At 42.5% G+C, this 16,939-nt stretch overlaps 1 protein-coding gene across 1 annotated transcript in view; it reads right to left on the bottom strand.

Annotated features, from left to right (window-relative positions):
- Positions 1-16,939, bottom strand: part of LOC135216038 (striatin-interacting protein 1 homolog) — a 313,064-nt gene that overhangs the window by 277,488 nt on the left and 18,637 nt on the right. The window lies entirely within an intron of this gene.

Genomic DNA, 16,939 nt, shown 5'->3' on the forward strand with positions numbered 1-16,939 from the left:
AGCTGAGGTGGAAGTGAGGGAGAGCTCACGCTTGAACCTAGTGACGCATCACTCTTTCTTCCAACCCACCTGGTCAGTCAATGTTAAGACCTCAGGTTTGTTAGCTATGAAAAATACAAAATTAAAAGATGTAATTTGTTCATACACGGAACAAATCTTCGTTCTTAACAGTAGGATAGACTCACACTTGGAGGGAGGTATGAGAATCCTGAAATGACTGGAGGTTCAGCACACCTGATCAATCTTCTTAGAAATGAGAATTCTAAAGAGATCTAAGCCTCTGAGATGTTAGATATGTGGATATCTAACACCCAGTCCACAGGGTTTAAATGCAATGAAACATGTCCAGATTCCTTGTATAAACGAAGTCCAAAAGAACTATATCTGTTCAAGCAACAAACCATGTTGGCCACAAGAAATGGGTTTGTCACCACCCGTCACTCCCATTGCTGGAGAGAGGATTTGAAGCTACTGAAAAGCAGATTTGGATGTTGTATGGAACATAAAAGTTCTGTAACAGTATGGCTGCTATGCTCACCTGCATCAAGCCAGTTCCAGTGTATGATGTGTCTATTCTTCAAACTGCCCGTAGGTACTGGAGAAAGGAGAAAAGGGAAAGAAGAGAGACCAGTCATCTCACTCACTCCGTACTCTTAGGCAAGATACAAACTGTTCTGCCAGAGGCACTGGATGAGTTACACTTGTTGATCAGCCACCACTGGACCCAAGGAAAAAGTGTCCAAGGATCTGTGGGCAAAATCTTTCAGGTAAAAGAGTGAAAGTGGTGTGATGCTGTCAGAAACCAGCATTCAAAACTCTATAAACAGAAAAGTTCTTAAATGACAGGGAAGAACCTATTCCTCTGATGTCATGTGCTTCTGCATGCACAGAATTGGTGACAGAACTTGATGATGAGGAGTAGGCTTGCCTTATCACCTTATGTAGTTAAATAAAAGGGTATTCTAGGACCTCTTTCTTGGCCTAGCTTGTGCAAACAAAGTCTATAATATCTAGAGTCTAGGTGAGAAGTCTTTTAGATAACAACGCAGTGCTCTGAAGGGGCAAAACAGAAACTCTTGAAGGTTCCTGATAACAAACTCCATACCATAAAGAACGGAAAAGGAGGCAAATCTGTCATCATGAATGGAGGGAAGCTGGGTCTTAGCCACAAATTCTGGGACAAATTCAAAAGATACTGACCTCAATACCTTGTGAGTTTACATCATAATCTTGAAAATGGAGGACTCCAACTCTTTCAAGGAAGTCAAGGTCAGAAGGACAACTGTTTCCAAAGTCAGTTTCCTGTAAGTTGATTGACGCATGGACTCAAATGGAGCTCGAGTGAGACTATTCAGTACCAGGGTAAGGTCCCATGTAGGGTGTCAGTTTCCTAGGTACACAAGACTGCTCAAAGCTCTTGAGCCACACAAAATTCCCAGGGTGAAGTAATGTCCATATCTTTAAAATGAGAAAGTAATCATAAGAAGCCCTGTAGCCCTTGGCAGTATGTACTATAGGAAACAGAAAGAATTTCCTCTGTTCTAAAAAAAGATCTAGATCTTTATCTAATGAATGGACTCTGAGAAGAGAGAAATCCTCTCAATGACACCAAACACAGCAGACAGCTCATCTTGTATAAGGCTGACGAAGATCCTCCAAAGTAACTTTACATCCGAGTCACTGCTCCACTTGAAAAATATCCTGCTCGAAAGAGATACTGGACAGACTCCAGACATGAAGAGATAAAAGATCATACTGATTGGTGTTATCTCTCCACATGAGGTTGGCAGAGAGTAAAGAGCAAATAACGTCTGAAAACTAAGGAGGTAGATGCTGTTCTTACATCCTTAGCTTTGCTTCAAAGTAGGCCAAAAGACACTCCACAACACTGAGTGTCTCAAACATGAAGTCCATATAAAATGGAAGACAACACGTTTAGACCGAGGAAGAGAGGCGTTCTTGCCATAACTTTCTAGGTTATTGATGGTCCTCAGTATAAATCACAAGGATGTACTGCCTGACGAGCCACTTCTTGTCACTGCGAAGCTTGGTTCTAGAGGAATTCATCTCTTTACCCTGGAAGCAGAGCTACCAGGGCAGGTAAAGTCTTCCAACATTCACTCCTATTCGGGGTGAACAACTAGTAGTTGAACACTTTACAAATTAGAAACATGTATATAGAAGACAAAAACCACTGTGTTTGTCTGAAAAATTATTCTGAATCATCACAGTGGCCTATGGGTTACAGACTTCTGTTATACCCTGAGGTAAACAATGATGCTAATGAGTCTAATGAGACATATCTCTGTCTGATGATTCTCACAATGGCAAATGTGGAGCACAAAACAGAAATCAAAAGCAAGAATCCAGAGCCAACCAGAGACTTAAGTTTGTGATGGCTGGACAGAGAAATTCGAATTAGGAGTTAAACCCCCAACAGAGGAGAAACATTACTAAGACAAATAATATCTAAGTGAGAAGGCAGTACCCTGCCCCTCACTCGACTCCGTAAGCCGAGTTGCCTGGTAGTACATGCCCTCTTGGAATGCCTGTCTTATAGAGCTATCGAGTGCACTACAGATACACTCGAGAACCTGCATGGGAATCTGTGCCATTCAGGAGTGACTCGCTTATTGCACTGTTAGATAAAAAAATCTTCCCTTTTCCACTGAGGACGTTAAGAAGGTCTGTGCTTCCTGCAGGATATGTGCCGAGTTGAAACCAAGATTCTACAAACTCTAAGAAGGAACACTCATCAAGGCGACAGAACCAATGGAGAGATTAAGCATTGACCTTAAGGGACCAGTTCTGAGAGCCTCACGCAACCCCTACCTACTTATTGTGGTTGATGAATATTCTTGTTTTCCTTTCGCTTTTCCGTGTCCCAACATGAAACACAACTACAGTGATTAAGTGCTTAAAACAAATATTCAGCCTGTGTAGGATGCCTCAGTATATACATTCGGATCGGATCAAGGAACCTCATTCATGTCCAGGGAGCTCAAAACCTATCTCGCACAGAAGTGAGTTGCAAGAAGTCGAACTACTCCTTTTCACCCAATAGATAATGGGCAAGTGGAGCGGCTCAATGGTACTGTAGGGAAGGCAATCCAGCTGGCACACAGGTCCTGCAATCTTCCCGATCAGCACTGGGAATTAGTACTCACTGATGTGATACATTCACTTAGATCCCTTCTGTCAACAGCAATTAATGTCACACCCCATGCACGCTTTTTTTTATTTCCGCACCATTCATCCTCTGGGAGCTCTCTGCCTTCATGGCTTATGTCGTCAGGACCAGTATTATTGAGGTTTGTCAGAACAAGCAAAAATGAACCCTGGTGGATGAAGTTGAACCATTAGATGCTAACCCAACATATGCTACCATTAGACATCCCAGCCGATGAGATTCAACGGTTTCCATACGTGACTTGGCCCCATGCCCTAGGGACTATTCTGTTGCTGAAAATCTAGAACTACCTTCTGTTCCATTATCACCAGAGGCTGTACAATCTCACTCTCCAGTGTCACCCAAAACAACCCATCAAGAGTTTCCAGAGGGTATAGAACCTCACCCAGAAGCTGAGATTGGAACAGAGGCTGTTGCCTCCAGTATGGAGATCTACCCGGGTGTCAAAGGCTCCAAACCAATACAGATGGGATTGATTAATTATGAAGTGATGTAACCAATTTTATATCTAGAGGGTGTTATAAAATTATTTTGTCCTTTTGCTCTTTCATACCTTGCACTGAACCATTTGTCTGGTGATCTTTTCATACTTTGTTTACTTACCTGATGGAGGGACAGTCGGAGCAATATACCAAGTAATTCCCTTCTCTTTTGTATTTCCTTTTGTTTATTCCTTTCATATCTATTTGGTTTAATTAGATTTACTTTGGGGATCTTATATAGTTTGTATTACACTTATTATGGGGCCATTGCTAATTATATTCATGGTTGTTTCAGGGAATAATCTACTGAAGTTTAAGTTGAATAAAGCTTGGGTAACAGCAGACAAGTCTTTTAATATCACAACATCATGTGAGAATGAGTTTAGTGGAGTTGAATGCCCCCAAAGTTTGCGAGATATTTCCACATCTCACCATGCATCTGCCCTCTCCGTGATCAAAACCTCACTAGAGGACTACACAGAGAACTTCCTCCCTGACTCTCATAATGACATAATTCAACTGGTAGAACACAGGGGCTAGCAAAAGATCCACTTGTGTTTACACAGATGAACGAGGAGACTGTGTCGTCAAGCATCCAACAGTTAGCGCCAAACTACCAACAGTTAGTGCCAAACTACCAACAGCTGGTGCCAGGTGAGGCTTGGAAAACGCTGAGCAAGCTGGAGCAAGGGAATGATGTGCTTCAGTTGGTGCAGAGCACCTGAACAGGGACTGGCACTCCATAAAAAATGCCCGATACGAGAGAGATCTGAGCGCCTAAGCTTCAATACCTGGAGCTCATCATGTACCAACGCAGAACAGAGATCAATCCACTTTCTCTTTAATGGACAAGTCATTCTCTCCACCTTTAAGAGCATATGTGTGAAGATGAACAAGTTGACACACCTACCTAGCAGCGAACGCCTGGGAGAGGACTGGCAATTGGAAGCAAGAGATTGCTTATGACACTAAAAACACCTAGGCGCTAGCACAGGCCATTCAATATTAATACTAATCAAGTATATAATAAGTAACTTTTCTTGTCAGGAGACTACTCTTCTTGAATCTGATGACTACTGCGCACTGCTCACTAAGACACCTTTCCAGCAGCATTCAGTCAAAACCTATAAACACATCACAATTTTGACCAAGGGGGAACAACCCCATTGGACTTGCTTCGACTACCCGTATGTCTTCTCCCCATTGCAGAAGAGTAGGACAGTGACTTTTGGTCTAGGATATCTGAGGGGCTAGATAGCCACCTCTTTACTACACATCCATAAAGACGCCTTTTCAGTGGCTGTCTGCCGATAACTGGGAATAGCTACATGTTCGACTGAGGGGGCAACTACCGGGGGGCAACCGCCTCAGACTCCCTTCAACTAGCAGTATGTCTTCTTCCTGGTGCAGAGGAGCAGGACAGTGACTAAGTCTAGGAGATCCGAGGGGCCAGACAGTCACCTCCTCCATCACACATCCAGAAATCTGCCTTTCCAACGACTGTCTGTCAATACCTGGGACTGACAACAGGTTGAACTGAGGGGGCGACTACCTGTATTTAACCCCCCGACCTCCCTTGGACCTCCAGTATGTCTTCTCTCTAGTGCAGGGGGTTGGACAGGACAGTGACCTTTGTCTAGGAAAATTGAGGGACAAGTAGCCACCTCCTCCACTACACAACACTTCAATGTTACAGTGATAAATTCATGATGATTGAAATAAAATGCTGGGAAAGACATGGGAAGTGATGGATCCAGGCACGGGAGCAAATGACTAAGATTGGAGGGCTAGCAAGAGAGAACTGGTGTCAGCTGCAGGAGGCAAGAGTAGTTAGTGGACAGACAAACACTAGGCGCTCTGCAGTCATGGGCGCCCAGAGGTGGATGGTCGTGACAGACTGGAGGCAAGATGCCGGCACCTCTGGTAATCTCAGTTACTAATTACTTTAGAAAAATAATCGATCAGTAATCGATTATAAACTACTTTATATATCTTACAAGAAATTCTGACATCTAGGCATGAAAGCATGCTAAAATTTTATGAATAACATCAGCGTTTCATATATTCACACACTTTTGTATTTAAAATAACGCAAATGTACATGTAAATTTTTCGTATTAAAGAATCAAAGCAATCTAACATTGTGAATCACTATGCTCTTATTTTCTAACTAATGATAAAAGAATAAAACAAATATAATTTATCAATGCAAAGGTCTGCGTTTACCTTCTAAAATAAGTTAAATTTATATGAACAAGTAGTTTTCATATTAGTCTCAAAGCAAATCCAACTCTAATATAAAAGAATAAAACAAATGTTTACAAATAACAGATTACTCAAAAAGAAATCAATAGTAGAATTATTAAGAATTCAAAGTAATCGAATTCAATAACCGAATACGTACACGCCCCGCTAATTGACCCGAGTGGCCTGTGTTCCATTCCACCAAGAGAGCTGGAGACTGGGAACAAATGTTCACAATTGCATGACACCAGGAAAATACCTCTGTATGCCGATGCCATGCAAGCCCTTTCTGTAACATACCAAAGTACTGCCGAAGCAAAAACCCAGTATAGTTAATATGCGGCTGACGGGAACATACTGCTGAAGCAAAAAACCCGTGGTTAATATGCGACTGACGGGAACATAACTGCCAAAGGCCTCCCGCAGCCAAACACTAATACCATTCCCTCCTTACTACATGTCAACCTTCAAACTTCCAGTCTCTGCAAAGATAAGTGATGAGTAGCAAAGGCACAATGAACAAAACCAAATGTGTTGGCCTAATTGCAAACGTTTGGTCTAAAAGAATACAATATCCTAACATTCACAAATTACTTTAGGTAATTACATTTACCAGCAGCTTGCGACTAGTCTGTGGGTGGTAAACAAGATCCCAAAAGCAAAATATAACCTAATGGAATAATGCAACATTCAAGAATTATTTTAAAGGTAATTATTAACCGGAGACTTGCACATAGCATAATACTGGTAAGTAGATATTAAATGCAAAGGTTTTGTGATAAAGAAATGCTACAATATTCAAGAATTACTTTAAAGTCATCATTTACCCACTGGTTTGTGAAAAGCCTATGTCCAGTTAACGATCATGAATATAAAAGAATTGTCCTAAATGAATGGCATTATATTCAAGAACTATTTTTAAGGCAATTATTAACCGGAGACGCACATAGTTTAAGGCTTGTAAGCAAATCATAAATGCCAAAGGTTTTGGCCTAAAGGGATGGTGTAACACTTGAGAATTACTTTCAGGTAATTATTTACTGGCGTCTCGCTAATATTAAGGCTATTGTTTAAAAAATATCCACAATTATATATAAGAATATATTTCTATGATGAGGAACACCGTTCAAAGTCTTTGTTTTATATTTTTACATAGAAATATATTTTCATATATAATTGTGGATATTTTTTAAAAATTTGTTTTCACGAAACTGTGAATTTCTTAACATTAAGGCTATTGTCAGTAAACAAAATCTGAAAACAAAAGACTGGTTTGAAGGAATGATGTAACATCAAGATTACTTAAGGTTAATTATTAACCAACAACTTGCAGATAGCATAAGTCCCATAAGTAAAACATATGTGCAAAAGTATTTGGCCTAACTGAGTGGCGTTCCATTCAAGAACTCGACCAAAAGTATCCATCTTGATAATAATTTGAATTATACAAACAAAAGACAAGACTCATCCCGATCGAAGGCTATGTATGTGTTCTGGTGGTTGTGTAACACTACCGAAATCTAGTGATATAACTGGAAAATAAGAACACGCTGCAGTTAGCACTCAATGTTTGTTAAACAGAATGAAACGATTAGCTAAGTTGTTCCTAGTACTGTGTTGGGGGATGGCACTGTATACCTAAACTGAGCAATCAAAGCACTCTTCGGTCCTTAGATGACAGAACTAGAGTGCTCTCACAGGACAAAGCTACCTCTCCTCTTCTTCCAGACCCACCATGTCATACAATTTCTTAATTGTAAAAGACCGAGGCCAAGGTTTAGCAGGATTCTCGTTTTTTAGCAAGAAATCCCTAAATATAGGAAATAAGGCATCCTCATTGGAGAACCCAACCCTTTCATCTACAGCTTCAATTTTGCTTACCCTTCTGGCTGAGGCCAAAGCTATAAGGAAAAGGGTCTTCCCAGTTAGATTCCTAAGAGAACAAGAAGCCAGCGGTTCGAAAGGAGAGCCAGACAACCACTTCAGGACCACATTCAGATTCCAGGAAGTTTGATGAGTTTCCTTACATTTGCATGTATTAAAAGACTTAATTATAAGACAAGTCTTGGCCCCTATTGTCTGAATAAAGAGCATAACATGGTTCTGTACCCTTTAATGGCGGAAGAAGATAATCCTCTCAACTTCCTAAGGTACAAAAGAAATTCAGCAATCTCATTACTTTTGCTTGAGAAGAAGAGACTTGATTTCTTCTGCACCAAGACCTGAAAATGGACTGTTTATTTTGGTAGACGTTGGAGGATGATTGATGCCTACATTTTGAGATCGCCTCTGCAGCCAACCTCAATAAGCCATTACCTCTGAGGAGTCTGATGACAATCTGAACCCTCTCAGAGCCAGCACAGATAACCCTTGATGGAACCTCATTATGTGTGGTTGTCTGAGCAGTTTTTCGTCTTTGGGGGTGTAACCTGGGAAAATTTAATAACAGACTGATTAGGTCCGGAAACCATTCCCTGAGGGGCCAGAATGGGGGCAATGAGGATCATTGAGACATTTCTGAGTTTGGAACTTGTTGAGAACCACTCTGATCATTCCTAAAAGAGGAAACGCGTACAATTCCATGTCAGGCCAGTCCAAAAGCATGGTGTCCACAGCCCTTGCCCCTGGATCTGGAACCAGGGAACAATAAAGAGGAAGCCGATGATTTTTGGCAGTCACGAACAGGTCTATCGATGGCCTCCCGCACAACTTCCAAAGGTCAAGGGAGACCGCTGGATTCAGGGTCCATTCTGTAGGAATGACTTGATTGGAGTGGCTGAGTTGGTCAGTTAATATCTTCAATTTTCCCTTTGTTTCAATTTTCCCTAAACAAACCTTGTCACCAACTTTGTATGATTTTCATTGACCCAAAGAGGAAGGTCTCTCGCAACCTTGCAAAGAGCTACAAAGAACTGGGAGCTCGGGGGCGCCTGCACTAACTGGAACTGCTTGGGAACCCGAATCCAACAGTGGTGCTAACTGGCGTACCAAACTAGTGCTTACACTGATCTGGAGAACCATCAGAGGAAGAAGTCTCTAGGCTATCCCAGAAACTGCAGGAAGGTTTAGAGTCATTCACCTTCTTTGTGGATACCTGACAGGTGCAAGAAATTTTAGCCGCAGACCTTTTCAGTGGCCTAGGCTTATCACTGATGCACCCTAAGTGCCATTTCTCGGGACTGGAAGCACCCAAACTGGAAGAAAGTTGATGTGCACTATTCAAGACGTCTTTCCAATGGGTTTTTCGCCACCTAGGAATCACCAACAGGTGCGACTGAGGGGCTGACTACCTGTGGGCAGACCCCACTGACCTCCCTTGGGCCTCAAGTATGACTTCCCCCATGTGTGGGGGAGTATGTCAGGGACCTTCTCCTAGAAAAAACAGCAGGACAGACAGCCAGCTCCTCCATCAACACTTGATCAAGAGGAACATAAAATGACTCTCCCAACTAAGCCATACAGTTAGCTAACAACTCAAACTTATGTTTGAACCTCGCTTCGAGATTGGCAATGGCACTGTGTTTGGAAACATGGGAATTAGGTAAAGGATTAGGTGGTACAGAAGAGAATCTGGGTTTATCAGACAAGACAGAAATAACAGGTACTTCAGATGAAGAATTTAAAGATTCCTGGCATATAATGATCTTTCATACCTATTAGTCACCTTAAGTATCCTATCTTTCTCTCATCCCAGTCTATACACACAGAACACGTTAATTCTGTAGAGCAACTTTAACCACTACACTAAGTAGTACATACTGTATGTGCATCGTACTTAGCAGACGTTAACTGTGTCCTGCAACCTTTGCTACCATAATGGATATTTGTCATTCCTGAGTCAAAAACCTACAAGAAGTCTCTTAACTAAAGCCTGACTAAATAACAAAAAGCCAAAGGCAATGAAAAGAATCATTATGAATTTCACTGATAGTCCTGTAAACAATCGGTCAACAAACAACATGCAAATTTTAAGAGTTGCTGCTTACAACCTTCGTCAGAAACTGGCAGAAACAAATTGAGCTCATTTGCTATGTTGTTTACCTTCTACCTTGGTATTGAGTGGGAATACCTGCCACCACCAAAACAAAAGAATGGCTACAGTGATTTTCAAATTTAAGCCGCCGGAACAAGAAATTCTGAGCGGTGTAATTACTTGGTAAGTTACTTACATAAAAATAAAATTTTTATCAAATCTAGAGTCAAGGCTGGTTATGGTGTCAAGACTGGAAGCATGGGAAACCTATAACAAAGTTTGTGGCACAGAAGTAGGAGGACTAATTATGGAAGAGACTGCAGATTAAAGTGGGAAAGAAACAGCTGAACTCTTTGCTACTACTGCCAAAGGAGTTACCTCTATGCTGCTTGCTCTGCTCTCGGCTCTAAGAGCCGCCTTCCTTTTCCTATTTCTCTCCATTTTCTCTGAATAAGACCTAAAGATTTTCCACGTCTCTTTGTCCCACCCTTCACACTCAATGCAAGTAACCTCTCTGCTACAGTCTTGTCCCCTACACTTCAGACACTTTGTGTGCAAATCATAACCAATTTTAGCCATCCTAGCCTTGCACCCTTCAGTGCACAACCTAATAGCTGATGAGCTAGAATCTGACAACTTCAAATTAAATCATAAAGTTAATCTAAAAAAAAAAAAAAAAAAAATTAACTTGCCCAAAGAAAAAACAACCACCAAAAGAATATTTCACCAAAATGACTGGAAATACAAAAAAGTGATGAAGAGACTGGTCAAGAACCAACAAAGCTGATCATGAGCCAACACAAAACAAATTGTTGGTCTCTGCTCAGCATTACCTGCTGTTCCCGAGAGTGGTCTGGTCCCATTCACCTACACTAACAACGGCAGCGCCGCCGCCGAAAATTTGAATTTTCTTTTGACTGCGGTGGTAGGAAGTTTTCAGCAATGTACATTGCTTAGTAAGTCACTTATTTGAAACTATATTACAGTTTCTTAGATTTAATTAATTTGAAACCTCTTTTGCTATTAATTAAAAGGGCCATGGCATTTGGGGATGGTCTGTGTAATAGGCAAAACATTTCTGACCTCACTTCAACAGCTGATAAATTTCTAAGAGGCCTGTAGAACCTCATCCAGCTACGAGTCAGCATAGTCTACAAGTGAGGCCCAAGAAGAAGCTAACCAGCATCCACAAACATAATCTTAATAGGAGAAGCCTGAAAAGCTCCAGTGGCTATCCAGATTCCTGAATTATGAATGCCATCGAAGAGTTATTTATTCTATGTGGAGAGGCACACTTAAATACTTCACATCCAAAGCACAGACTAAGTTGCTGTTGGCAAGAATAGCTGCCTGCTCTGTTCACTACCAGTGGAGCACAAATGTACTGACAACAAAAAAAGTGGCACTGACAGCTGAGTGAGTAGGTCACTCACTAGTTAATTATCTTGTTACCTACTTTCAAAACTCTGACCAGCTTTTGCAGAAGACAGGCTACATCCACATAAAAAAGACAAAGGTTTGTAACCTTACAAGAATAAACTTGCATCAAATTAAGCTAACCATACAAAGAAAGAATTTACTTTTAAGAAAGTACCAATATAATAATAATATAATAAATGATGAAAGAACAAATATAATTAAAATGACAAATTTTCTGAGACAATTTGTATTTTTCATGGCTACAAACCTTTGGTCTTAACAATAAGATAATTTTTTAGTGCCTAGCTGGATCCGGTTAAATCGGAGATGACACAGCAAGGAATCTTGTGAGATCTGGCAACGTGTGCTTATATCGGGTGAAACCGGTCGAAGACTGCGCACCCACGCTACTGTGTTCAGTCTTTTTCTTAACCGCCTCAGTGAGAGTCACAGTTGCCCTCTTTTGGCCTTTTACCCGGTTCATTGCCCGTTTTTGCCACAGGCACGACAACTCTACCATCATGGGGTGTGACTGCGGAGGAAGATAAAGCATCGGGGCGAGGCGATGAAAACCCTTCCCACGAAGGAAGGGTACAAACTCTACGATGCTCCCTTTTACAATAAAATAGCTTCCACTGTGCTCTAGGCTACGCACGACATTTCAGGCAGGGATTCGTTATGGTACAAACATTAGCAAGACACCTACTGCATCTGGAGTGTTGGTCTGTAGCTGAAGAAGCCAGGAAACGAGAACATGGGAAACCTTGAGTTCCTGGGCACATACGTTGGCGAGGCCGAGAAGAAGCAGAGGAAGCCATAACACAAGCACACATACAAAGACAAGCACAAAGCAAAAACAGGCAATGAACTGGGTAAAAGGCCAAGAGAGGGCATATATTTCTTTAGGCCACAAATCTGATTAAAGCACTCTGTGATAGGAAAATGCTGAAACACTGCTTAAGAAAAAGTACCAAGCAATGAAAACTTGCAACACTAACTTTAGGTAAACCAAGAAATACTATACACCAACAAGAGTGAAAATAGGAAGCAAAGGATGACATAAGAAGATAATGAATGTGTGATCATGATCCAAGAGCATAACTTCAAAATCTAGAAGAAAAAAATCAAGCCAGTGAACCTCGGCTTAAAGACACACTTGGAATTACTTTAACATCATTAGGTGCTGGAGCCAGGATGTCCAGACAAGGTGTAAACAATTCTTTTTTTTTTTTTTTTTTTTTTTGCATGTGCCAGGAGAAATGGATTAACACACATTTAAGGCTACTGTACAGAGATGGGTTTTTAATGAAACCAGAAATATTTAACTTATGGAATATAAACCAGTTAAAATGAAATAAAACTAATAAGAAAAAATAAACAAATCCAGCAAATTTAAGAAAAAAATGATATTGTTATGTTACAATAAAGTTTCATACATACTTACCTGATTAGGAAGTGAAGACATATAACATGTAAAAGAAACCTTCTTCTTGTATAAGACATGAACAACCACTATACCTAAACAACATATGTTGTAGGTATAAATAAAACCTTGGTTCCTACCTGATAGGTGGTAGACTTGGTGGGTGTTTGCCCAGTAGTCTGCATCACCTCAAGAAACTTTAGCGAGATATGTGATCTATGGCCAAGAGTTCTTGTGGGTCTGCCGATGGGGTCTTACCCACTTACTCAGCAGAGCCTAAAAGGACTTTGTCAATGGGTGCTGATCCACTTATATGACAATACACCTTATGAAGGAGCACACAACCAATCCCGACCACCTGATCCTAACCATGTGTTAGAACTAAGGATTGTTACGAGTTATCCCCGAACTCGTCACAACAACCGTAACTCAAAACCACTACGCACGCATACATAATTTAAAAAAAAAAAAAAAATTATACTCAACTAATTGGATATGACGAGAATTCTCTTATGAACAACATAGACGGCCGCCCGTGCGAGCCTGAATCCTCCATTGTTCGAAGAGATTCTCGACCATATCCAAACAGAAGAACAGTATATACATTTTAAGGATTGGTGTCGGCTCCCGTACCCAGAATCGTATCTGCCGATACGATAGGACCTAGAGAAAAGCACTTCTCATACGTCACACGCACGTCTTTCAAGTAATGAGATGCAAATACCGAGTTGCATCTCCAATATGTCGTATCTAATATGTTTTTAAGCGACATATTCTTATAAAACGAGAGAGACGTCGCAACCGCTCGTACTTCATGAGCTTTTACCCTCAGAAGTTGTAATTGTTCGTCCGGACAGACCTTGTGAGCGTCCGTAATGACGTTTCTTACAAAGAACGCTAGAGCGTTCTTTGACATCAGTCTTGTGGGGTCTTTTACCGCGCACCAAAGACCTTGTCTAGAGCCTCCCAACTGACGCTTCCTCTGAAGATATGAACTTCAGAGCTCTAACAGGGCATAGAGACCTCTCTGCTTCTCTGCCTACTAGACTAGACATTCCTTTGATTTCGAATGACCTAGGCCAGGGATTCGTGGGATTCTTGTTTTCGCTAAAAACAGAGTCTTAAACGAGCAAATCGCCGAGTCTCCCTTGAATCCTACTTTATCCTGCAGAGCTTGTAACTCACTAATTCTTTTTGCCGTCGCTAACGATAAAAGAAATAGGCATTTTCTAGTTACGTCTCTAAATGAGGCCTGATGTGGAGGCTCAAATCTATCCGAAGACAGATATTTGAGGACTACGTCCAAGTTCCAGTTCGGAGGTACTGGTTCCTTAGACTTTGACGTCTCAAAAGATCTTATGAGATCGTGGAGATCTTTGTTATTTGCCAGATCTAAACCTCTGTTCCTGAATTACAGCCGAGAGCATACTCCTGTATCCCTTTATTGTGGATACGGCTAGATGCCGATTTTACTCTCAGGAATAGCAAGAAATCAGCAATTTCCGCTATAGAGGTAGAGGAGGAGGACAACTTCTTGGCTCTACACCACCTTCTAAAGACCTCCCACTTCGACTGGTATACTTTCGAAGTGGAGGTTCTGCGAGCTCTCGCGATCGCGCTTGCCACTTCGCGAGAAAAGCCTCTCGCTCTGACAAGTCTTTCGATAGTCGAAAGGCAGTCAGAGCGAGAGCGGGGAGGTTTTGATGGTACCTCTTGAAGTGTGGTTGTTTGAGAAGATCCGTCCTTCCTGGTAGGGATCTTGGAAAGTCTACGATCCACTCTACCACCTCCGAGAACCATTCCTGGGCCGGCCAAAAGGGGGCTATTAAAGTCATCCTCGTCTCTTTTGACGCCACAAACTTTTTCAATACTAACCCCAGGATTTTGAATGGGGGAAAAGCGTACACGTCCACTCGAGACCAGTTTAGCAGGAAGGCGTCTACCATAATTGCTCTTGGGTCTTCCACGACCGAACAAAACACTGGGAGCCTTTTTGAAATGTATGTTGCGAATAGATCCACATGAGGAGTTCCCCACAGAGACCAGAGATCGCGACATACTTCCTCGTGCAGAGTCCATTCTGTATGAAGGACCTGGTTCCTCCTGCTGAGCCTGTCCGCCCTCACATTTCTTACTCCCTGTACGAACCTTGTCAGCAGGGAGATGTTCCTGTGAGACGTCCACAGTAATAGGTCCCTCGTGAGTTCGTAAAGGAACGAGGAGTGTGTCCCCCTCCCTGTTTCCGAATGTAGGCAAGTGCGGTGGTGTTGTCCACGTTTACTTGTACTACCTTGTCTCTCACCAGAGGTTCTAGGCTCTTCAAAGCCAGGTGTACGGCGAAGAGCTCTTTGCAATTTATGTGCCAGGACACCTGTGCTGGTTCCCAGGTGCCTGACACTTCCTCCGAGCCTAATGTCGCTCCCCAACCCGTCTCCGACGCGTCGGAGAACAACACTAGGTCTGGGTTCTGTGATCTTAGAGAGATCCCTTTGTTCTCTTCCAGAGGCAGCAACCACCACTGTAGGTGTGCCTTTACTTCCACTGGAATGGGAAAAACGTCCGACAGTTGTCCGTTTTTCCAGCTCCAAGACTTCTTGAGGAAGAATTGAAGTGGACGGATATGAAGTCTTCCGAGAGGGAAAAATTGTTCCAGCGAGGAAAGCGTCCCCAGAAGGCTCAACCATTCCCTCGCTGACGTTTGCTGTTTCTCTAAGAAGAGGGAGATTATCCTCAAACCTTTTGCGGTTCTCTCTTGCGAAGGAAAAACTCGAAAACCCCGAGAATCCATCCGAATATCCCCAGATAGACTAGGTCTTGTCCTGGGGGTCATCTGAGACTTCTCGAGGTTCACAAGCAATCCCAACGCCTTGGTCAAATCCAGAGTTAACTTTAGGTCCTCCAAACACTGTCTCTCCGATCTGGCCCTGATGAGCCAGTCGTCTAGGTACATCGAGACATTCACTCCTTTGAGATGAAGAAATCTCGCCACATTCCTCATCAGGCTTGTGAAGACCTGAGGAGCTGTGGACAGGCCGAAACACAAGGCTCTGAACTGAGCAAAAGATCCTTCCCCCGTCATGAAACGGAGGTACTTCTTCGATGAAGGGTGGATCGGGACGTGAAAGTAGGCGTCTTGGAGATCTAGAGACACCATCCAATCTCCTTGTCGTAATGACGCTAGGACTGAAGCAGAAGTCTCCATGGAGAACTTCTCCTTCTGAACAAATTTGTTCAGAGCGCTGACGTCTAGTACTGGTCTCCAGCCTCCCGAGGCTTTCGCCACTAGAAAAAGGCGATTGTAAAACCCGGGGAGTTTTGATCCAGTACTAGTTCTACTGACTCTTGTCCCACATTTGTTCCACCATCGATCGAAGAGTATCCCTCAGCAACAGGATTCCTTGTACTTGGCTGATTTAGTTCCCTTGGTATTGACGTTAGGGGCGGAGTATTCAGGAAAGGGATACGATATCCCTTCCTTATGATCTTTAGTGAAGACGCGTCTGCGTCTATCAGTGTCCAGGCTTCCACGAATTCAGGAGCCTGGCACCTACTGGTGTTTGGAGGAGAAATGTTTCATTTGCCCTTTTTAAAGGGACGAAAGGCGGACCTACCTCTTCTCTCTGGAGCCTTCCTTCTTGCGGGAGGTCTGGAGATCGGACCACCTCGAAAGGGCTGCCTAGAAGTGCTAGGTTTCTTTCTTGTCCGACACTAAAGCAGGTTTCTTCTTCCTAGCTGACTGCGTCAGAAGATCCTGTGTCGCCTTCTCAGTTAAAGAGTGAGCTACGTCCTTAACTAACTTAGAAGGAAACAAATAGTCCGAAAGAGGTGCATATAGCAGAGCTGCCCTCTGCGCATGCGAGACTGCCTTTGTTAAGAAGGCGCCATACACTGTCCTTTTCTTCAAAAGACCTGCTCCAAATAATGCAGAGACTTCCAAAGATCCATCCTGTACTGCTTTGTCGATGCACGACAAAATGCATAACAGGGCTTCAGGTTCGATTCCCTGCGAATCGTGAGCTTTCTTGGACATCACCCCAAGGGACCAATCTAAGAAGTTGAATACTTCCAATACATGGAAAAGTCCCTTGAGGAGATGATCCAGTTCCGAAATACTCCAAGTAATGCGGGCAGAATTAAGACTAGGACGCCTTGAAGCGTCAACTAACGTCGAAAAGTCTGCCTCTGTAGTAGAAGGGAGAGCGATACCC

The sequence above is a fragment of the Macrobrachium nipponense genome, chromosome 6 (genome assembly GCF_015104395.2).
Source record: "Macrobrachium nipponense isolate FS-2020 chromosome 6, ASM1510439v2, whole genome shotgun sequence".
Taxonomy (NCBI): domain Eukaryota; kingdom Metazoa; phylum Arthropoda; class Malacostraca; order Decapoda; family Palaemonidae; genus Macrobrachium; species Macrobrachium nipponense.